Here is a 23,942-nt window from a genome sequence, read left to right as displayed (position 1 = left end):
AAAATTGTATCATCTATCTGAATCATGAAAGAAACTATTTGTGTTTCATGTCCCTTTAAATAACTTGAGTAGGATTAGATTTTTAAATATGTAATATAGTTAATTTAATTGTTAGTTTAATGTAATTTTAATTAGGGATGCACCGAAATTTCGGCAACCGAAATTTTTCGGCCGAAAATGGCCCTATTCCATTTCCTCCGAAAGAGAGCAAAGTGGTCGAAAATTATTGAGCTTCAACATGCCTCAGCAGAGTCAGAACAAATCATATATGGACGTGGTGTAAATGCGTGTGTGAGAGGAGGGAGGTCTGAGCCATTCCCATTAACATCTCTGGAGCCCTGGCGTGTGTGAGAGGAGGGAGGTCTGAGCCATACCCATTAACATCTCTGGAGCCCTCGCGCGTGTGATCCGGCGTGTGTGAGAGGAGGTAGGTCTGAGCCAAAAAGAGGTGGCGTGTAGCAGGCTAAATAAAGCGGAGGACAAACCGCTTGTCCGTAGGCAAAAATCTGCTACTGAGCAATAGTGAAAAACATACTTTATTCCAAAAAAAATCATTTATTTTTTGGAATAAAGAGTGTTCTTCACTATTGCTCAGTAGCGGCTTTTTTTGCAACCATACCCATTAGCATCTCGGGAGCCCTCGCGCAGCATGTCTATCGTACCGGGAAGTTCATCGACATCCTGGAACACTCAGTGTGCCTAACGTCTTCTAAGTGCGCATAGTCACATGTTGGTACGTGTCACTCATGTTTAGCAGAGGGTGCGTGCACTGGTAAGAAGTAGTAGAAGTGGTAACTTAGGAAGTTAGGAACTAAAATGGCGTTATTTATCGCAGTTCAGTCTATGGATGTAATGCACAGGGGAATCAAAGCTCAGAAGTAACAGTAGTCCAGTTTGTGTCTCATTATGACACACAAATGGGGCTACTGTTACTTCTGAGCTTTGATTCCCTGGCCTGTGCATTACATCAACACTGATAGATTGAACTGTGAGGGGGGTCATTTGATCTTTTATGACACACAAAATCACAAATCATCAAATGTGGGGTGGCTACTACTGTTACTAATGATGATGAATGAGCTTTCCCCTGTGCATTACAGTCATCCATGCACTGATAGACTGAACTGTGAAGGACAGGTGCACCTCTTGCAGACATTCTGGGCATAACTATATTGATTTATTAATCTTTTTAATTTCAAAATGTAGAGATCAGCTGCACATTCTCCTTAGTTCTCTACAAGATACACAGGCATTACTCAAAGTTGCCACTTGTGAGGTCTTCTGAAGACAGCATTGGATCATTGAATCATTCTGGGTAAAATTAATAATTTTACCCAGAATGATCCAATGCTGCCTTCAGAAGACCTCTATAGCGGTTAGAGGACAGAGCTAGAGACCCATACAGGAGCTGCACATCAACTCCGGAGCGGAGCCCCGACCCTCCGGAGTTCTAGGTGGTTCTGCTCCGGAGTTGATCTGCAGCTCATTTCTATAGCGGTTAGAGGACAGAGCCAGAGACCCATACAGGAGCAGGCTACTCGACAGGACTCAATGTCCCTGGCGGCTGGGGGAGACCTTAGCCGCTGTCCAGATAAAAGAAGAAGCAGAGAGCCAGTGACTTAGGAGAGGGTAAGCACTACAGTTTCCTCAGACACAACCCTAACATCCACACGCTTAGACTAAAACTCTAACGCTCAAGTAGGGAAACTTAGATTTGCTCCCTGGCCTAGCCCCACTCCTAACTGCCTAACACCCTTTATGCCACATGGCCTGTACACTTTATTTACCCATCATCCTGGCTATCAACCCAATAGCTGAGTGGGCCTAGAGACTCTGCAGCACGACCCTAATATAGGCCCTTACATAGATCAGGTTTCCACACCTGCTTGGTTTAACAGTACTGTGTGACCTTCGGAGTCTATACTACCATTCAGCAGAGTTCTTTACGGTCCCCATTTGGGCTGTGGGCCTGTCAAAGGCTGTCTTTAAAGCTTGTGCACTACCAACTATACTAGCCCAAGTAGCTACAGGAGTTCAAGCCTCACACGAGGGCCACAGAGGCACACATTCTAGAAGTCTGTAGCTGGTTACAGGGGAAACTGATAAAAAATAAAAATACAGCTCATAGGAGACCAAGCCAATATTTTAAGAAGTTGCATTTGACCCGGATGCAACTTTGGACACAGAGCTAAGCCCTCGCTTGCATACAAACTGTTATCCTTTTGAAGCCTGGGGCTACTCTAGTAACCAAACATCTGAATAGAAACAAATATTGACTGTTGACCTAGTACTTAATTGGTCCTTAGATCTCTGGAAATATAGACTTTCTATATTAACTGCTGTGTCAGTTTTGCACATTATATTTACACCACTTGTTTGCGAGCCTATAAGTGTAACTTCTGTGTGATTGTCCCTCACCTTCCCGCTCCCACCCAGCCTGTCTGGGTGGGTCACTTCCAACTCCCCTGGGTGGGTCACTTCCAACTCCCCTCTCCCTTCCTTCGGGTCATATCCCTGGGTTCCCTAAGGTGAGGGGCGGGTTCTGGTGTCCAGCACGTCCGTAACTGCTCTGTTTTACTTTTATAATGTAGCTCTCTCTGCTAAGCGCTGCTCAGCCCCGCACTAACCATGCAATAGGTTGAACTGAAACTGTATATACATATGTGCTATTAACACCCCTTTTTTTCCTTCAAACAGCGGTCCATATTCTGTGAGCCCATTGTGGTCTTTGCTCCTTTAATTCACGATTTGTCTAACAATAGCCTTATTGTGGTTCTCTGCTCCTCTAAAACACGGTTTTGACTAGGAATCCACAAAATGCCCCATTCCATGAGGAAACACCTCAAGCCAAACCCTAAACCCAAGAAAACAGTATTTCATCATTTTGCGCACACCGCCAAGGAAACTCCCCCTCACCCGAGTGCTGAAATGAGTGAACCTGATTCACAAGATGAGGAGTCTCACTCCAGCTCGCACTCCATAGCTCCTTCGCAACATTTCATCACTGAGTCCTCTCTTAAGAAGCTCTTGGCTACTCAGACCATGTCTATCACCCAGGAGATCCAAAGAAGCTCAGCAGAACTAAAGAAGGAGATATCTGAAATTGGAGACAGAGTAGACGCGCTGGAGCGTAAGCAGGATGACCTATCCGTGGACCAATCTAACCTATTGGCTTACTCTGAAAATCTTGCTGAACAGATTTCACAATTGGAATCTAAATTAGCAGATGTGGAGGACAGATCGAGGCGCAACAATATAAGATTTCGAGGGGTCCCAGAATCTGTTGCCCCATCAGACATACAAGGATATCTGCAGGCTCTCTTCCAAGAACTGATAGGCTTACCAGATGGCTTAACCAGCACTATGGAAAGAGCCCATAGAGCCCTCCGCCATAGGACGGTGAGTTTGGATAAACCGAGAGACATTATAGCATGTTTCCACAGCTTCCTATATAAAGATCGCCTGATGCAAGCTGCTTTTAAAAAGCCAAGCCAAGTGATAGATTTGATGGGGTCCAGCTTCTACCCGATTTGTCCACCCACACTCTCCGACAGCGACGCCATTATCAGCCTGTCACTTCTGCCCTGCGCAAAGCCAGTATTAGGTACAAATGGGGGTTCCCCACCATGCTTCTGGTAACCAAGGACAACCAGACTGTGGTGATAACTACACCCTCCCAGGGTCTGACACTTCTCACATCTTGGGGCCTGTTTTTGGAACCTCCAAGCACACAGGTTTGATCTCAACCTAGCCTAAGAGCCTCAGCCCCAGAGTGGTCAGCCAAAGATCAGAGGCCAAAACGCCCCAAGACACAGCAACCAAGGGAACCTCAAGGACACTCTGAGACCACCACATTAACACTGAAATGGGTCCTTTGGCCCTATATCTCTAAGTCTTTGTTATAGTAACTCAACTGAGCAGAAAAATACCACAATTCATGTTTGTTTCATAAGATGTTTGTTATAATTTCTTGTTATGTTACCCACTGTTTCTCTGATTTTCAAGGTTTAGCACCTAGTGTTAAGTTATTATTAGTATTAGAGCGGGGCTGGCGTTGTCAATTCATCGTGCTAGCTTATTACTTAGGTCTCCTAGACATGGTAACATCTTTTTGAATAATATTGTTAGTGATTAGGAGTGTATGGTAGGTCCAGCTTTTCTGTTTTATATATTGTTATGAATCTCTTATACGGTTATTCACAGATACTTATTATGCTCCGTATAATGACATCAGATCCATATAACATTATTAGCCTACTACATATTCCACTTTTACCCATTGCATTTCTAACTAGGATATTTTGACCTCCACATCCTGTATATATGCAGCTCCTCCTCTATCAGTCTCTGCTAAAATCAGGTCACATATCAATTTTTTTCTTACGAATTATCGCAAGATGATAGGCTTTTTTTTATGTTAGTTACACTGACTGACAGATCAGGTGAACACAGCTCTCGCCCACAATTCTATATGATGTTGCCCCTCTCTGACATTCTATATACACTCAATTTATAGCTCCTATTCTATTTTAAATTTGAGCTTATTCTTATATGTTTTTTCATATAATCTTTGACATATATGTTTTTTAAGGTTACTGATATTGTATTGCCTTACCTATCTTGCCTGTAAACTAACTGATTCAAATGATTTCATCCACAGTATGTAATTACTTCTTTTTTTTACTCTAATATGGTACGGTACATACGTATATATATATATATATATATATATATATATATATATATATAGTTTGGTCCTTGCCTGTAGACCCATTACCATCTGTGATAGCGTACTGCTTTATGTCACACATACATTTCCTTGTGTATTTTTTTTTATCTGGGCTTAATAAAAACTAACATACTGGTTATCATTATGGAAGAACATATACTAAGTACTGTAATCTATAGTAACCTATTTATAGGGGCCTTATCCTTGCTCATATATCTTAGTGAGATGTTTATATATTGTTCTCTTACTGTTATTTGTTATACTCACTGCTATATTTCTGAGCAACTAGAGCAGTTAAATAATAGATACAGTGCTATGAGAATCCTCCTCTACTCTCCTATAGCAAAAAAGCCTCCTCTCACCCTACCCACTATAACTCTATGTCAATTCTAATAGCCTCGCCCCCTCCCCCTTTTCCCCATTCAGAGCGACTTTTGTCCGCTGAAAAGTATTACTTATAATTATCATCTGATGATGTCCATTAAACTAATATTCCACACATTTACAGAATCCCTTTCCCATTCTTTTTACAACTGGAATATAAGAACCTTCTTTTTATTAAGCTCAGGAGTACAAGTCAATCAGGCCTATTTTCTTTTATCATCATAAGATAAAATACCATTCTTATTAAAACAAAAGTGAGGTTTTATTGCTATGTGTCCCAGTTTATTCTTTGAAGCATGTATCGGTTGAGATTCAGCTGTCGTTTATTTTCATTTGGATTACAAGATGTCGTGCCATGCCTATCGCTAACAGTTACTCTCATATTTTAGATAATGCCTTATTGTGTAACAATATCCATAGGTATAACATTATATTAGTTTGGACATGATGACTATGGCTACGATATCTGTATTTTGTTGTTCTTGTTCATGATGGTACCTTACTTGATATATGTATGCATTTTATCATTATGTTGGAACTGTTTATGGACAAATCTTATTTGTTGTAATCTCTGAAAACCTCAATAAAAAAAAAACCTGCAATTACAAAAAATAATAGACTAAAATTACAAAAAAGAAAAAAAAGCTACCATTAAAAAAATAACAAACGAAATTATCCAAAATAATAAAAAGTATTCTTATTCTAATAGCCCCATTTAAAAACAAAACACAACATGAAAAAACCTTTAAATTTAAATTTAGGGCATTGCCCTAAATTTAACAGCTCTTTTGCAAAAAAACCCAAAAACAAACACCCCCTAACATTACAACCCCCCCTCCCAACCAACAAAATTAAAAAAAAAATAATCTACCCATTGCCCTGAAAAGGGCATTTGTATGGGCATTGCCCTTAAAAGGGCATTCAAGTCTTTTTCAGCCCATTAAAAATAAAAAAGCCCCAATCTAAAAAAAAAACACCCCAAAAATAAAAAAACTCCCATAACAAAAAATAACAAATGAAATTATCCAAAATAATACAAATTATTCCTATTCTAATACCCCATTTTAAAAAAAGAAACCCACCCCAAGATAAAAAAAAAACCTAATCTATAATAAACTACCATATAGCCCTTAAAAGGGCCTTTTGTAGGGCATTGCCCTAAAGTTAACAGATCTTTTGCAAACAAATTAAAACAATCACCCCCTAACATTACAAACTCCAACCCCCCCAAACCCACAAAATAAAAAAACCTAAGAAAAAAAACCTAATCTAAAATAAAAAAACTAACACTAACCCCAAAATTAGTACTCACAGTTGCTGAAGTCCGGCGAAAGATCTTCATCCCAGTGGCGAAGCATCTTCATCCAGGCGGCTCCATCTTCATCCATCTTCTTCATCCCTGTGGAGGCGGAACGGTCGGTGGATGCACGGAGGATGAGGTCCATCGGTCCGACGTGGAAGTCCTCTTCATGCGATCGTCTGCTGCACACTGAGGATTCAATGCAAGGTACCCCTTTTATATTGGGGTACCGTTTCATTCCTATTGGCTGAAAAATGAAAATCAGTCAATAGGAATGAGTGCTGCTTAAATCCTATTGGCTGATTTGAACAGCCGATAGGATTTAAGCAGCTCTCATTCCTATCGGCTGATTCAAATCAGCCAATAGGAATGAGAGCTGTATAAATCCTATTGGCTGATTTGAACAGGGGGTGTCAATCATCCTGATCATATCATATCGGGAGGTGGTGGACAAGTTAAGGAGCAGCAGTCTTATGACCGCTGCTTCTTAACTTCAGTTTCCGGCGAGCCGGAAACTTTGGGCGGAGACAGCAGCATCCGCTGCTTGTTAAATCTAGCCCCAAATGACTGACTGACCGCTAGAGGCAGTAAATCCACAATAAATATTACAAATCATAAAAATTACAAAACTATAGCATTCATTTGAAAAAATATAATGGAGAAATCAAATCACCTGTAGTGCTAGAGAGCAGTAAAGAAAGAGGTAGTTGGAGCTGTGTGTTACTTTTATACACTTTGTGGTATTTTTTTGTCCTATGACATATTTTATTTTCCCAACTGCTATTGTAAAATAGCAAAATAGGGGCCTCATGTCTTGACATTAAAGTGAATGTCAATTTTGATGCTAAGTGCCAGGTTTTTAAAATTTGATTAAAAACAGGGGCACTTTAATTCATAAAAATTTACATTTCACTCCTGTTGTGAAAAAATACTTACCTTTTAATCTTCTCAGCAGCTCCAGCTTCCTCCGGTCATTGCAAGCCATTTCTGACGTCAGAAATGATGTATAGGTCATCCTCCAATCACGGCTTCCCCCCAGGGGAATCAGTGTCTGATTCAACGCTGTGATTGGAGGTAGCTGGATTCCTCATTTTAGACCCAGGAAGAGGCTTTGCAACGGCTGGAGCTGCTGTGAAGATTAAAAGGTAAGTTTTTTTTTCTCAACAGGAGTGAAATGTAAATTTTGATGAATTAAAGTGCCCCTGTTTTTAATCGAATTTTTAAAAACCGGGCACTTTAGCATCAAAATTGACATTCACTTTAAATCTAATATGTACAAGTAAAGTAAAATAGAAAGTGTATAGCAGAGAAATAAACTAAAAACTCTATTACCTGAGTTAAAGTAGCATGCCAAAATTACTTTGACCATCCATACTGTCTGATATGTATTACTGTAGTGTGCACAATACTAAATAATTCACAACACATTTTTACCATTTACTTGTCATTTAAACACAAATCTGCATGTGTTATGCATAATGCTAGTGTTTTGTACTCTACTTTCTTAAGTAGTCCTTTTTGTTTTATTGAGATTAAGGGGCCTATTTATTAATGTGCAAGCGGACATGATCCGATATTGGGGACCATGTCCGCTGCACATCGATAAATGCTGACAGCATACGCTCTCGGCATTTATCATTGCATCAGCAGTTCTGGTGAACTGCTGGTGCAATGCCGCCCCCTGCAGATTCATGGCCAATCGACCGCTAGCAGGGGGTGTTAATCAACCCGATCGTATTCGATCGGGTTGATTACTGTCCGCCGTCTCAGAGCAAGCCGACAGGTTAGACCGATGCTTCATAACTTCTGTTTCCGGCAAGCCTGAAGGCTAGCTGGAAACACGGGGCATCATACTCCGTACTGAGCTTGATAAATATGCCACTATGTAAATTTGTCATTTTTGGTAATAATTGCTGATGGCACTGAGCTAATAATAAATTTGGGAAAATATTAAAAATGTATATTTAGAACTTTTGCAGCACTATATAGTGCTCCCAATAAACTGCTGTGATTCATGTATAAAAGTCATTTTTATTTTATATATTTTAGGTTAACACTTTAAAGAAGCAAATTGAAAATAAAACCAAAACACTGGAAGAGGTACAGCAAGAGGTATGCAAATGTGTATTTCCAGGCTGCAACACAAATGCCTCCTTCAAAATGAAAAAAACTAACTGTGTTTTATGTCACAATGAGAAAACCATCTTGGGAAAAAGCTATTTTCATAGAATGATTGAGCCTCATAAAGATCTCTAATTTTAATAAGGGTGCCTATATGGCATGTATTGTAAATGCCTCTGGGCTTATTGCTTATATACTTACAAAACACATTTAGGTCGATTCCAATCTTTATTATATATATATATATATATATATATATATATATATATATATATATATATATATATATATATATATATATATATATATGACAAACAGGAGAAGCTTTATTTTTCCTGTTAACAAAGTTATTTCATTACCAAGTCCAACACAGTTAACATTGATAACTCACACTACATTTGATCTCCATTTTTTGGAACGAGTTTCTGGAATGCATATTAATGGCTGCTGATTCACAAATACTGGAACAGCTACACATACAAAATAATTTTATCTGTGCAACAAATTATCAAACCCAAAATAGCGGATTCATTGTGTCCTTATTGATTTTGCAAAAAAAATCACAAACCTCAAAGTACCAAAATGCAACATAATTGCATACTATATAAAATGCAATGCACGACCTCCATTTTAAATGCGGATCGATGATGAGAAAGAGAGAGGTTGGCAGAGCAGGTGAGCTGAACAAAATTATAAGAGAAAGTGGTGGACAGTGGAGGAAGGCAGGAGAGTTTGAGGGAAGTAGTTTAGTTAGTGGCCGTAGGTGTTAAAGGGAGAGGACAAGGAAGACATTGAAGGCAGGGGAGGGGGCAGGTTCACAAAAACACAGAATACATACCAATATTAATGATGGAGATACAGATGGAAAAAAAACATAGTCAATGCAGGGAGTCATGAGTGAAGGAGAAGGATGATGATGTTGAGGATATAAGCATTGATACAATTAAAAAATTCTAAAATAAAGGAAAATCAGAACGCACAAAGTCACAAACAAAAAAAAAATATTGAACTAACTGAGGCTATTTCAAAACATCATGATATTTTATTTGCCATATAAGAAAATAATGTTAGTATGTCTAAAATAAAACACATATCGGCTAAAGTCAGGGAGAGCGCGTACAGCATTACTAAGCACAAAATAAACTATTTGATTTTTAAAGCATAGATATTATGTTTGCAAAGGTGTAGTCAAGAAAAAAATGGGTATGATCCATACAACGTCAAAAAAAAAACCTGGAGGAGGCTCTCCTTCGAACATAAATTTCAATGAATGGAGGAAATACTGCGAAAAGCAATGACACCAGAAGCAGTCACAGGAATTACATACGTCATAGACACAGATGATCCATCCAGCCTCATGAAACCTGGTGAGTTTAAAAAAAATGTAAATAACATACTCAGCATAAAACTTTTTATATACATAACTAATCAATTAAAACACAGAAGCCACTCATGCACATAAAACCATACAGAAACATGAAAGGACAATCACACACACAATACTTTACACTTACATTCACACTAACATCAATCAACACAATTACAATTGTTTTAATAAATGTCGACTATGGGATGTTATCTTTAATAAAGAAATCAACACTACACTCTATTTAACATCTGCAGGCAGGTTCAAGCTAAATAGCCACTATATACATTAACAAGCTTAGAAACAACATTACATGTTACTTTGGGACCTACGTGCAGAATGGTAGAAAAGAACCAATAAGTCACACAATTAAACATACACAACATTAGAGGTTTTAACATGACCAGTTATATGTTTAAAGGGATACTAAACCCAAATTTTTTCTTCCATGATTCAGATAGAGCATGCAATTTTAAGCAACTTTCTCCTATTATCAATTTTTCTTGCTATCTTTTCTCTTGCTATCTTTATTTGAAATAGAAGGCATCTAAGCTAAGGAGCCAGCCAATTTTTGGTTCAGAACTCTGGACAGCACTTGTTAAATGGTGGGTGCTGTGATGAGAGTGGGTGTGTGATGTCACTGGATGGGTGTGTGGCCTATAGCTGTTATAGTCTATGTTGCAGTTATTGTCTGATGTGTTGTGCAGTCGATATACTTCTATGCTCTGCAATAAAATAGCGTTGTACCTTCTATGCTGTGTCCTGCATCTCATGACATGGTGTCAGAAGTACTTGCCTGGTGCTTCTGTTTCCTGATTAATAACGGTGTCGAAATTTACTCCACCTGAGCCTTTTGATTTCTCTCAGCCTGCAGCTTGGCCCACATGGCGTCAGCGGTTTCAACGCTTCAAGATTGCTTCCAAGCTGTACAAGGAGAGAGGTGAAGTAAAAGTTAATTCTCTTTTATACTCTATGGGAAAAGATGTGGAGCCAGTGTTTAATGCCTTTAAATTCCAAGAACGGGAAGAGTTTGACTTTGAAATAGTCATGAACAAACTCAGTGCTTGCTTTGTACCCAAACGTAATGTGATTCATGAGAGGGAATGTTTCCATAAATGTGCTCAGCGTGTGAAGAATCTGTGGAGTCATTTGTGCGCAGCCTGTATGAACTATCTAGATTCTTTGAGTTTGGTGTAGATAAAGAAGAGCAAATCAGAGACAGAGTAGTTATAGGAATTGCAGATGCTGAGGTATTACTGAAGCTTCAGTTGGAGGCTGAATTGACGTTAGATGGGGCTATTAGTATGGCCCGCCAGAGTGAACTGGTGAAAAAGCAAAGTGTTGACATGAGGTCTGAGAATATTGTGGATGAAGTGCAGCAGTTCAGGAGAGCTGCAGGTAAAAGGCACAGTGTGACCGGTAGCCAAAGGGCAGCAGGTAGGCCCAGAAGCAGATGGGCGCAGCAGGCTCGCTGCATGAGGTGTAGCCGTACCCATAATCAGAATGTCATATGCCCCTATAAAGATAAAAGATGTAGAAAGTGTAACCGAATGGGCCATTCTGAAGGTGTGTTAAAACTGAGTCCATTAAGGAGATGCAGGTGGATAGTGACCAGGAGGCTCAAGGGGTTAATAATTTTATTACAGTGGCGGCGGTGTAGTGGTGGGCAGGATAGGGGTTAATAAATGTATTATAGGTGGCGACGGTGTCATGTTACTAGGCAATGTGACGCGGCAGGAAGAGAGAAGACAGATCCGAAAGCCGCAGCGACATGGCAATGATCGGGATCATGACATAAATGAGCAAAAATACTATTTTAGGAAATCTGAGTTATGTTATTTTGGGCATATCATCAATGGAGATGGCATCAAGTTGGGCCCTGATAAAATCCTTGCTATTGAACAGATGAAAAGTCCTTCTGTTGTTCACAAGCTGAGACAAATATTGAGCCTTGTGAATTATGTGTGCAGGTTCCTACCAGATTTATCCACAGTAAGAAGCTTTTATGCAGGTCAAGTTCCTGCTGGGGTCTGCCCCAGTGTTGGGGTTCTATGACCCTTCTAAAATGGCTGTGGTTAGTGCTGATGCGAGCAGTTATGGGCTAGGGGCTGCCCTCCTACAGCTGAATGAGAACAAACTGCAACTCATCCAAAAAGATTGTGTGTAATAATACACACAACAGGGCACTATATAAATTACTAAAAAAAAATTTTAAAAGCAATTTGGTATACACACTGTACTAAGAATGTACAGTGTCCCTATTTCATCCTGATTATATATATGTCACACATAAAAGTTATGCAACCATAAGCATCATAAAAACATTTTAAAATTATTTAAAAATATATAACCATATTAAAGTCCATATATCAGCAATAGAAATGTCCAATCAAATTGTAATGTCCAATTAAAAGGACGGTACTTACAAAATATGAGTCCATATATTGAAGTATATACACGGTTAATTGTATGCCAAAACAGTCACGCAGCTCCTCCAAAAAAATGGTGTACTCCAAAGTTCCCAAAAGTGATCACTATAAAAAACAAGAACAAAAGAAGCGCAGACTCAAGTGTATCATTGACAGTTTATTAATTAAAACACACACAATAGGTATAAAACTCACAAGATGCTCATAGCCAGTTTGCACATCAAAGCCGACTGCTAAAAATTCCCAATCTTCAATCCTAATATCCCTCTGTGTCAATGTTCCGTGGTGTAGTGGCTCCAAACGTGCCCTTATTGTAAGGAAGCTTTTTGCTAAAAGCCGACCGGACCCGCTCTGCAGTCGCGGGGAGGTGACGTCTTAGGTGCGCTTGGCAATAGACACGTCCGTGGATAGTTTAGGAAGTTACGGATCCTCCAAGGGACCAAAAGAGCTGTATACTTCAACGCGTTTCGTCCCGATCGACGGGACTTTGTCAAGAATACTTGAACAGCTCCATAAGGGCCCTTATATACCGGAGTTTTGTAATTGTACTCCAACTTCAAGTGATTATGTAAATTTCAATGGGGGTATACACCGGGCTCAGAAATATGTACATATTTTGCATACCAAACACCAAAAAATATAATCTCTTGCAATTATAAACCTAATAATGATAGTGATATATAATACACAATTTAAAACGCACTAACCATTATAAACCGCTTATAATCCACTTCATTGCACATAAAAGGCATATTAACTCCTGCATAGTTCATGCCCAAAATAAAAACATATTTTATGAATAGTACATACCTAGAATTGATAATACATTAAAAAAGCCACATTATTATACATATAAAAACATTTGATGCATAAAAATAAAACATTTAATATTAAAATGCATAAAGTTGAGAGAATAATTTTATAAAAAGGCCTGGATGTCTAATTGTATGTTTAACCCTTTTGGCTCTAGACAGTCTAGGGTTTTTATCCAAAAGGTTTCCCTTTGTCTCAGCTTCAGCAACCTATTAGTATCCCATCTATCTTGTGCTACCCATTCTGTAATTTTAATACTGAGATCCTTGGGATTTTGGTTATGGCAAATTTTTAAATGGTAGGATACACTGTGGTTATCAAAACCTGTTTCTATATTATTTATGTGTTCTCTAAGTCTATACTTGATTTTTCTTTTTGTCCTTCCAACGTAAATTTTGCCACATTTGCAGCTAAGTTGATATACTACATAATTAGTGTGACAAGTGCACCTAAATTTACACTTGTATGAACGACTACCATCATAGTTGGTAAAGGAGGTATGATTGGTATCTATTAGTGGCCACATCACACATTCTGAAACTTTACATGGGTATAAACCTACGTGCCCCCCACACCAATTAGTTAGGGTTCCACTATTTATTTTTTGTTTGAGTTTTGTTGGTGCTATATAATTTTTAAGATCCTTATTTTTCTTAAAAATTACTTCTGGTTTATCCCCTAACACACTACCTAATACAGGATCAAGTTTTAATACCTTCCAATGCTTATTAAGGATTTTTTTGATCTGATAATGCTGGTTATTATACCTGGTAATAAATTTGACATTCCCTTGTTCAGAGTTCTTATTAGTTTTATTTTTATTTTTATTTTTGTTTCTATTCTCTTGCTGATTACCAATGAGTTGAGATCTGTCCATTTTTAGGACCTTTGTTCTAGCATAATCTAGTAATTTCATATCATATCCTTTCTCAGTAAACTTTTTAGTTAAATGATCGGCTTCCCTATTAAAATCTTCTATATATGTGCAATTGCGTCTGATTCTCTGATACTGTCCTAGTGGCACATTATTTATCCACTGTTTGTAGTGACCACTCCTGGCATTTAACAAACCGTTTCTGTCTGTTGGATTGTGAAAGTTTTTTACACATACCCTGTTTGTATTAATATCGCTATATAAAACCAAGTCTAAAAAAGAATGGATTCCGGAGAGCTTTCATGTGTAAATTTTAAATTAAAATTATTACAATTAATATGAGATATAAATCATCTATTTTATCTTTTGGACCCTGCACCACAATTAAAATGTCATCTATAAATCTAAAATATTTTATAATATGTTTAAAAATGGGTTATTGTTCCAAATAAAATTATTTAAAATGAGGACATATATAAGTTTGCGTAACGATGGGGCAAAAAGTAGTGCCCATCGCGAGTACCCTGTACTTGATGGTAAAAAGATTCCCTCATAACTAAATAATTGGGGTAAGAACAAATAATATGGCGTCTTCAATAAATTTTCTCTGAGATTCTGGTGTGTGCATGTTCTTTAAAAATTCCTTTATAGCTGCTATACCTTTTAAATGGGGAATACTAGTATATAAAGCGGCTGCATCACAGGTTATCCAAATATAATCTTTATTCCAATCAATACCCTCCATTTTTTTTATGACATCAATTGTGTCTCTGAGATAGGCTCTAGTAGAAACCACAATAGGTTGTAAAAAAGAGTCTACATATTTAGACAAATTGTCACATAAAGAGCCTATCCCAGAGACAATCGGTCTTCCAGGGGGATTTACAGGGTCCTTATGGACCTTGGGTAGATGATAAAAACACGCTATCTTAGGGGCCACTTCATATAAAAATTTTAATTCATCCATATTTAACACTCCTAAGGATTTAGCTTCATTTAAAAAAGTAAACATTTTTTTCTTTAATTTAATGGTGGGGTTAAAAGTTAGAGGTAAATATGTATTTTTATCTCCTAGCAGGCGATGTGCTTCTGCTAAATAGTCCCTCCTATTTTGTACAACTATACCACCGCCTTTGTCAGCAGCCCTGAAAATAATATCATTGTCTGTACTGAGTGATTGGAGAGCTGCCCTTTCCTCCCTTGAAAGATTGTCTCTATCAGGTTGTAATTTATATGGGTTTTTTTTAGAGAGTGCCTCAATGTCCTGGCAAACTAGCCTATTGAATATCTTGATATATTCAGTTTGGGTATGAATGGGATAAAAGATGGATTTACGTTTCAGGGAACAATGTTTAACTGCAACTCATCGCCTACTGTTCCTGTAAACTGACGGCTGCAGAATCGAAATACGTCCAAATTGAGAAAGAGTGCCTGGCTGCAGTTTGGGCCTGTGAGTGCTTCTAGCGTTACCTAGTGGGTTTAGAGAAATTTTGTCTTTAAAACTGACCATGAACCACTAGCCCCTCTAATCAATTCCTATGATATTGACAAGACACCCCTAAGATGCCAGAAACTTTTGATGAGGCTGCTCAGGTTTAACGTTTAGGCAGTGCATGTGCCGGGAAAACAACTGGTAGTGGCAGATACGCTTTCCAGGCTCCCACTGGCTGCTGCTTAAGGATCTTTAACTAAATCAGATGTGAAAGTGTACGGGGATTCAGTTCTGGCATTTAAATCCATCTAGTCAAGAAAGCTAGAGCAAATAAGAAAGGAGACACGTTTGGATACAGATCTTCAAGACGTTATCAAGCACATAAAGCAAGGTTGGCCCGAAAGCCGGGCAGCCTGGATGTCTTTGAGCACTTACCAGTCAGAGAGGTCACAACTAACGGAGCTGGATGGCTTAGTGCTGTTCCAAGACTGCATTGTTATTCCTGTTAGCACATGGCAGGAGATGCTAAGCAGGATTCACGATGGCCAGTGCCACTTGGGCATTACAAAGTGCAGAGAAAGGGCAGCTACAGCGGTATGGTGGCCTGGGATCAGTACCGACATTACAAGGCACGTGTCAAAATGTGCCTTTTGCTGGGAACGCTGGCCTACTCAGAGAAGAGAGCCCTTAATTTCTACCCCGCTGCCTGCAGGCCCATGGCAGAAGATAGACGCATATTTGTACAAACTTCATGGGAAGAAGTACCTGGTTGTGATCGACTACTATTCCAGGTATTTGGAGATGCACCCCTGAATGAGACACCAGTCTGGCCGTTATCACTAGTCTCAAAAGCTTGTTCTCCCGGTGGGGCATACCGATGGAGCTAGTGAGTGATAACGGAATGCAGCTTCCATGGAGTTCAGTTCTTTCAGCAGTCAATATGATTTCATCCATTCTATGTCAAGTTCACATTACCCACCAATGGAATGGCTGAAAGGGCAGTTCAAACAACCAAGTTCATTTTGAAGCAATCTGAGCCGTACCTAGCTCTCTTGGCCTATAGGGCAACTCCCATCCAAGCCACAGGTGTCTTCCAGCCATGTCCTTAGGAGGGATGAAGCGGCGATAAGGGGCTACCGATTCTTCTATGACAGAAAACACTCTGTGAGGCCCTTGCAGGAGCAGAATGTGGGCCAAAATGTCAGAATTAAACTGGATGATGAGAAGAAATGGAAGACGCCTGCTACCGTAATAGGACGCTCTCCAGAACCAAGGTCTTATGTAGTCCTTACTGAAGGAGGGACAGTCACACGTCGAAATAGTAGACATCTTCAGCCAGTACCTGAGGGTTTGGGACTGGATGCCTCAGAGCCACAGCCGGTGGGATCCCCTGTTTTAAGAGGGGTGACTTCCCCTCAGCTGACCACAGCAGGGATACTTCTGTGCTTCCAGCAGATTCTTAATCACCTTCTTCTGCATCAGAGGATAGTTCATGTAAAATTACGTCAAGTGGAAGATTGGTGAAACTTCCAGCCCGCTACCGGGATTAACACTGTAGTTAGAACAGTGACCAGAAGAATGGGCAGAATAATCCCATGGTCACTGTGGACTAGGGTAGTCTACCTCAATGTCCAAGACAGGATTGTATGTCTTGTTGTTATACCTTGTTATTTGTTGTACACTAAAAAAAAAATGTATGCTATATCCTTCGAAAAAGGGGAAGATGTGATGAGAGTGGGAGTGTGATGTCACCGGGTGGGGGCGTGGCCTATAGAGTTATAGTTTATGTCGCAGTTACTAAGTCTGATGTGTTGTGCAGTCTGTATACTACTATGCTCTGCAATAAAATAGCGTTGTACCTTCTATGCTGTGTCCTGCATCTCATGACAGGTGCATTTAGCCACCAATCAGCAAGCACAACCCAGGTTGTGAACCAAAAATGGGCCGGTTTCTAAACTTACATTCTTGCTTTTTAAATAAGGATAGCAAGAGAATGAAGAAAAATTGATAATAGAAGTAAATTAGAAAGTTGCTTAAAATTGCATGCTCTATCTGAATCATGAAAGAAAAAAATGGGTTTAGTGTCCCTTTAAGTTGCAACATGTGTTACTCAAAAACAATTGCAGAATCGTGTCTTTAACCAAAACAATCTCACCACACTATAAAACATCTCCATTCCAATAAGTCATACTCACACTTTCTTTCCTCTGTCCCATGTCTTACAAATACCAAAAACATCAGAAAAGAACAAGCCAACAAGACTAAAGTCACCAAGGAATTGTGAATACCTATAGAACAAAAACAAAATGTATAGATATGTAAATTATTGCATATATACATATACAGGGAGTGCAGAATTATTAGGTAAGTTGTATTTTTGAGGATTAATTTTATTATTGAACAACAACCATGTTCTCAATGAACCCAAAAAACTCATTAATATCAAAGCTGAATATTTTTGGAAGTAGTTTTTAGTTTGTTTTAGTTTTAGCTATTTCAGGGGGATATCTGTGTGTGCAGGTGACTATTACTGTGCATAATTATTAGGCAACTTAACAAAAAACAAATATATACCCATTTCAATTATTTATTTTTACCAGTGAAACCAATATAACATCTCAACATTCACAAATATACATTTCTGACATTCAAAAACAAAACAAAAACAAATCAGTGACCAATATAGCCACCTTTCTTTGCAAGGACACTCAAAAGCCTGCCATCCATGGATTCTGTCAGTGTTTTGATCTGTTCACCATCAACATTGCGTGCAGCAGCAACCACAGCCTCCCAGACACTGTTCAGAGAGGTGTACTGTTTTTCCTCCTTGTAAATCTCACATTTGATGATGGACCACAGGTTCTCAATGGGGTTCAGATCAGGTGAACAAGGAGGCCATGTCATTAGATTTTCTTCTTTTATACCCTTTCTTGCCAGCCACGCTGTGGAGTACTTGGACGCGTGTGATAGAGCATTGTCCTGCATGAAAATCATGTTTTTCTTGAAGGATGCAGACTTCTTCCTGTACCACTGCTTGAAGAAGGTGTCTTCCAGAAACTGGCAGTAGGACTGGGAGTTGAGCTTGATTCCATCCTCAACCCGAAAAGGCCCCACAAGCTCATCTTTGATGATACCAGCCCAAACCAGTACTCCACCTCCACCTTGCTGGCGTCTGAGTCGGACTGGAGCTCTCTGCCCTTTACCAATCCAGCCACGGGCCCATCCATCTGGCCCATCAAGACTCACTCTCATTTCATCAGTCCATAAAACCTTAGAAAAATCAGTCTTGAGATATTTCTTGGCCCAGTCTTGACGTTTCAGCTTGTGTGTCTTGTTCAGTGGTGGTCGTCTTTCAGCCTTTCTTACCTTGGCCATGTCTCTGAGTATTGCACACCTTGTGCTTTTGGGCACTCCAGTGATGTTGCAGCTCTGAAATATGGCCAAACTGGCGGCAAGTGGCATCTTGGCAGCTGCACTCTTGACTTTTCTCAGTTCATGGGCAGTTATTTTGCGCCTTGGTTTTTCCACACGCTTCCTGCGACCCTGTTGACTATTTTGAATGAAACGCTTGATTGTTCGATGATCAGGCTTCAGAAGCTTTGCAATTTTAAGAGTGCTGCATCCCTCTGCAAGATATCTCACTATTTTTTACTTTTCTGAGCCTGTCAAGTCCTTCTTTTGACCCATTTTGCCAAAGGAAAGGAAGTTGCCTAATAATTATGCACACCTGATATAGGGTGTTGTTGTCATTAGACCACACCCCTTCTCATTACAGAGATGCACATCACCTAATATGCTTAATTGGTAGTAGGCTTTCGAGCCTATACAGCTTGGAGTAAGACAACATGCATAAAGAGGATGATGTGGTCAAAATACTCATTTGCCTAATAATTCTGCACTCCCTGTACATGCCAACATTTCAAACCTACATGTTCTTTATCCACATTTGTTTTAGATCACCATTCAACAGACAAAGGAACATCTCTCCAAAAGCGAAATATCTTGTTAGTACCTACAAAAAAAAAAAAAATCAATGTTTCTATGTATGTAAACTATTGCATATACACACATTAATATTTTAAATGTACATACAAATTTTTTATAAACGTGTGTTTTAGATCACTATTCAACAGAAAGGGGAACCTCTCCAAAAGCATAATCTCAATAAGCTTGTTAGTACAGAAAAAAACAGCATTTCTTTGTATGTAAACTATTGCATATATACAGTACATGTCTACATTTCAGAATTAAAGTTATGGTAAACTTTACATGTTTTAAAATCAGGGGCGCGATCCGATATACGCTGCAGGTTTCAGCGCAAGCGTGGAAACCTGCGCCGCCCGTAGTTTCACCTTGCACATCGAGCTATCACATATACGGCGCCGACAGTTGCTAAAGTGCCGTAAATCGGACAAACTAGCGATGTCCGGAAATAAGCGTAAGTACAAATTTCTGGAGTCGCCAGTGACTTACGGCACTTTACATACTACCGCCGCCTAAAAAACTAACTAAAGTCTTAAATCTCCCGTAACTGTCTAACACGCCTCCCAAAAATAGCCCGACATGTATACCCCTCTATCCACAATCCCCCCTCTCACTCCTAACAATAAATGTATTAACCCCTAAACCGCCGCTCCCGGACCCCGCCGCCACCTATATTATATGTATTACCCCCTAATCTGACCCCCCTACACCCCTGCCACCTATATTATGTGTATTACCCCCTAATCTGACCCCCCTAAACCGCCACAACCTATCTTATATGTATTACCCCCTAATCTGATCCCCCTACACTGCCGCCACCTATCTTAAATTCATTAACCACTAATCTGATCCCCCTACACCGCCGCCACCTATTTCAAATTCATTAACCCCTAATCTGATCCCCCTACACCGCCGCCACCTATCTTAAATTCATTAACCCCTAATCTGATCCCCCTACACCGCCGCAACCTATTTTATATGTATTACCCCCTAATCTGATCCCCCTACACCGCCGCGACCTATCTTAAATTCATTAACCCCTAATCTGATCCCCCTACACTGCCGCCACCTATCTTAAATTCATTAACCCCTAATCTGATCCCCCTACACCGCAGCCACCTATCTTAAATTCATTGACCACTAATCTGATCCCCCTACACCGCCGCCACCTATTTTACATTTATTAACCCCTAATCTGACCCCCCTACACCGCTGCCACCTATCTTACATTTATTAACCCCTAATCTGATCCCCCTACACCGCCGCCACCTTTCTTAAATTCATTAACCCCAATCTGATCCCCCTACACCGCCGCAAACTATCTTACATTTATTAACCCCTAATCTGATCCCCCTACACCGCCGCCACCTATATTAAATATATTACCCCCTAAACCTAAGTCTAACCCTAACACCCCCTAACTTAATTATTTAAATAAATATAAATAATATTAATATTATTAACTAAATTATTCCTATTTAAAACTAAATACTTACCTATAAAATAAACCCTAAAATAGCTACAATATAATTAATAATTACATTGTAGCTATTTTAGGGTTTATATTTATTTTACAGGTAACTTTGTATTTATTTTAACTAGGTACATTAGCTATTGAATAGTTAATAACTATTTAATAGCTACCTAGTTAAAATAATTACAAAATTACCTGTAAAATAAATCCTAACCTAAGTTACCATTACACCTAACACTACACTATCAATAAATTAATTAAATAAACTACAATTATCTAAACTAAAATACAATTAAATAAACTAAACTATATTACAAAAAAACAAACACTATATTACAAAAAATAAAAAAAGATTACAAGAATTTTAAGCTAATTACTCCTAATCTAAGGCCCCTAATAAAATTAAAAAAAAACCCAAAATAATAAAATTTCCCTACCCTAAACTAAATTACAAAAGTAATCAGCCGTTTGCGGGGCATTGCCCCAAAGTAATCAGCTCTTTTACCTGTAAAAAAAGAACAACCCCCCCCCATTACAACCCACCACCCACACACCCCTACTCTAAAACCCACCCGATCCCCCCTTAAAAAAACCTAAGTCTAACCCCCAAGTGGTCCTTACCTGTCCTAAAGACCGGCGGAGAAGGTCCTGTTCCAGGCGGTGAAGTCTTCTTCCAAGCGGCGAACTCTTCTTCTTCCAGGAACCAGCCGGCACGGAGCGGAGGAGTTAAAGACCGATGACCGCGGAGCTGAAGACCGTACACTCTGGAACTGAAGACCGGCTATGCTGGAACTGAAGATTGGCGATGCTGGAACTGAAGACCGCGGAGCCATGGAGCGTGGAGGATCCTCTTCATACGATCTCCGCCATACAATGAATAGGAATTCAAGGTACGCAATTAAAAATGGTATCCCTTGAATTCCTATTGGCTGATTTGAGCCTTCAAATTCAAATCAGCCAATCGTATGAGAGCTACTGTAATTCTATTGGCTGATTTGAATAGCCAATAGAATAAGAGCTACTGACATTCTATTGGCTATTCAAATCAGCCAATAGAATTACAGTAGCTCTCATCGATTGGCTGATTTGAATTTAAAGGCTCAAATCAGCCAATAGGAAATCAAGGGACACCATTTTTAATCGTGTACCTTGAATTCCTATTCAGTGTACGGCGGAGATCGTATGAAGAGGATCCTCCACGCTCCATGGCTCCGCGGTCTTCAGTTCCAGCGTCTTCGATCTTCAATTCCAGCATCGCCGGTCTTCAGTTCCAGAGTGGACGGTCTTCAGCTCCGCGGTCATCGGTCTTCAACTCCTCCGCTCTGCGCCAGCTGGTTCCTGGAAGAAGAAGAGGTCGCCACTTGGAAGAAGACTTCACCGCCTGGAACAGGACCTTCTCCGCCGGTCTTCAGGACAGGTAAGGACCACTTGGGGGTTAGACTTAGGTTTTTTTAAGGGGGGATCGGGTGGGTTTTAGAGTAGGGGTGTGTGGGTGGTGGGTTGTAATGGGGGGGTTGTTCTTTTTTTTACAGGTAAAAGAGCTGATTACTTTGGGGCAATTCCCCGCAAAAGGCCCTTTTAAGGGCTGGTAATAGAGCTGATTACTTTTGTAATTTAGTTTAGGGTAGGGAAATTTTATTATTTTGGGGGGCTTTTTTATTTTATTAGGGGGCTTAGATTAGGAGTAATTATCTTAAAATTCTTGAAATCTTTTTTTATTTTTTGTAATGTGTAGTGTTTGTTTGTTTATTTGCAATATAGTTTAGTTTATTTAATTGTATTTTAGTTTAGATAATTGTAGTTTATTTAATTAATTTATTGATAGTGTAGTGTTAGGTGTAATGGTAACTTAGGTTAGGATTTATTTTACAGGTAATTTTGTAATTATTTTAACTAGGTAGCTATTAAATAGTTATTAACTATTTAATAGCTATTGTACCTAGTTAAAATAAATACAAAGTTACCTGTAAAATAAATATAAACCCTAAAATAGCTACAATGTAATTATTAATTATATTGTAGCTATCTTAGGGTTTATTTTATAGGTAAGTATTTAGTTTTAAATAGGAATAATTTAGTTAATAATATTAATATTATTTAGATTTATTTAAATAATTAAGTTAGGGGGTGTTAGGGTTAGACTTAGGTTTAGGGGGTAATATATTTAATATAAGTGGCGGCGGTGTAGGGGGCTCAGATTAGGGGTTAATAAATGTAAGATAGGTGGCGGCGGTATAGGGGGATCAGATTAGGGGTTAATAAATGTAAGATAGGTGGCGGCGGTGTAGGGGGATCAGATTAGGGGTTAATGAATTTAAGATAGGTGGCGGCGGTGTAGGGGGGTCAAATTAGGGGTTAATAAATTTAAGATAGGTGGCGGCTGTGTAGGGGGGTCAGATTTGGGGTTAATGAATTTAAGATAGGTGGCGGCCGTGTAGGGGGGTCAGATTAGGGGTTAATAAATTTAAGATAGGTGGCGGCGGTGTAGGGGGATCAGATTAGGGGTTAATAAATTTAAGATAGGTGGCGGCGGTGTAGGGGGCTCAGATTAGGGGTTAATAAATGTAAGATAGGTGGCGGCGGTGTAGGGGGATCAGATTAGGGGTTAATAAATGTAAGATAGGTGGCGGCGGTGTAGGGGGATCAGATTATGGGTTAATGATCTTAAAATAGGTGGCGGAGGTGAAGGGGGGTAAAATTAGGGGTTAATACATTTAAGATAGGTGGCGGCGGTGTAGGGGGGTCAGATTAGGGGTTAATGAATTTAAGATAGGTGGCGGCGGTGTAGGTGGGTCAGATTAGGGGTTAATAAATTTAAGATAGGTGGCGGCAGTGTAGGGGGATCAGATTAGGGGTTAATAAATTTAAGATAGGTGGCGGCAGTGTAGGGGGATCAGATTAGGGGTTAATAAATGTAAAATAGGTGGCAGCGGTGTAGGGGGTCAGATTAGGGGTTAATAAATGTAAAATAGGTGGCGGCGGTGTAGGGGGATCAGATTAGGGGTTAATAAATGTAAGATAGGTGGCGGCGGTGTA

Source organism: Bombina bombina, chromosome 3 (assembly GCF_027579735.1).
Source record: "Bombina bombina isolate aBomBom1 chromosome 3, aBomBom1.pri, whole genome shotgun sequence".
Taxonomy (NCBI): domain Eukaryota; kingdom Metazoa; phylum Chordata; class Amphibia; order Anura; family Bombinatoridae; genus Bombina; species Bombina bombina.
This window is presented reverse-complemented; position numbering follows the sequence as displayed.